We start from the raw sequence: 1,680 nt of genomic DNA, 5'->3' as shown, positions 1-1,680 counted from the left end.
GCTGTCTTCTCGCTGGTCTGCGGTGGGATTAGGGATGACCCACGGGTGAATGTGACAGCGGGAAAGCTCTCGTAAGCCCTGGTTTTAATCTGGTTCTGAGTTCAACTGTGGAGTTTTGCCGAAACCCAGGTTTTGTTCTCAGCTTTGTTCTAGGGGTTCACTAGCTCATGACAGAGTTCAGGAACTGGGTGAGTAGTAAGGAAGCCGTCTCTGTTGGAAGAAAAGCGTCTTTATGATCTCCTATCTATGGGCTCATTTTCTAACTTACGAAGCACCGTCAGGGAGTCTTGTGGGCTCTCAACCTGAATTCCGTTTTCACGTAAGAACGACTTTTGCTCTGAACTCCCAGAAAAATGACAGGACGTTTGCAATTTCTGTTTAGATTTACATAGTGTTGCTGCTTTAAAAGCAATTTTTAGTCCTTTACTCGGCCTAATGGTTTTCTACTTTTTCTTACATATGCAAATGAATTAGAATATAGGAATGCAGTTGACATCCAATCATAATTAATGATCATTTGTTAGTTAAAGGCTATTTCAGTCTATAACACTTTGATCCCTAGGAATTTAGCTGTGGTTTTATGAGTTTTCCCGTATGATTGCCCACAAATTTTTATGTTGACTAAAATTGTAAGTGGTTTAAACGGTTCAAATTACTTAGCAATTAAACCTCCAGCAAAATTGTAATTCATTTTAAATTTAGCACAGAGGTTTGATGCTCTTTCTGAGCAAAACAACGGGACATAAGGGTGCAATACGGAAATTCGGTATTTTGCGTGAACTGTTTCCGACAGGACAAAAACATTCCCGGCACTGGGCGTAGCAAAGCCTTCCACTAATGTGAATTAATTTTGTAGCGAAGGATCACTTGGGAGGATTCCTGCTTTTGAGTTTTATCCAGGTTTCTTTCTTTGAAGCACCCTTTCCATAAATTTGTGTTCTATCTCTAATTTGTCGTACTTCACCTTTTGATATTTAAACAACTCACATGCAGCTAACCGAAGTGACGGTAGTATTCGCTTCTATATCAACCTGCTATGTTGAGAATTGCAAAGCCAGAGCACATTGCAAAGAGTCAGTTGGATTTTGATACCCAAAATTGCATTTACAAGGTTCACACTCCTTTGTATTTCACCAGATAGAGACAGCAACAGTGTTCTCATGTAGTGTGTGCTTCAGCCTCTGTGCCAGAATGTATAGTGTCTGGATTTTAATATGTAGTGTTGATCTGTTAACCAAAGTTGTTTTGCTTGTTTTGTTTTGTTTTGTCCACAGAGGCATGGACACCTGCTTGTGGTGAGTCTTTACGCTGAATATACATACTCAGTTGTCGGTATGTATGTATGTATGTATGTATGTCACTTTGAGGTTCTCTCTCGCCAGTGTTACCATTCTTGACAAAAAAAAAAAAAGTCTTTGTGTTTGATGTCCTTTCTCGTTTGTTAGCCAGGGTCTACCAAAACCATTACTTTTTGACGACACTTCAGTTTTGGCCCAGAATGTCACAGTCTGTATTGAATCCCTCATTTCATCGATCCCTCGTGGCTTTTAATTAACTTTAGCAGCATTCGAAGATTTTCTTTCACTAAGGGGAGTCAGAGGAATCAGAGTCTTTCTCTACATTTTTTAAGTCATTCCATAAAAATATTCCTGTGACGTAACCTGAACTCAAAACGCGTTT

Source organism: Nyctereutes procyonoides, unplaced genomic scaffold, assembly GCF_905146905.1.
Source record: "Nyctereutes procyonoides isolate TBG_1078 unplaced genomic scaffold, NYPRO_anot_genome, whole genome shotgun sequence".
Classification (NCBI taxonomy): domain Eukaryota; kingdom Metazoa; phylum Chordata; class Mammalia; order Carnivora; family Canidae; genus Nyctereutes; species Nyctereutes procyonoides.
Note: the sequence above shows the minus strand (reverse complement) of the source record.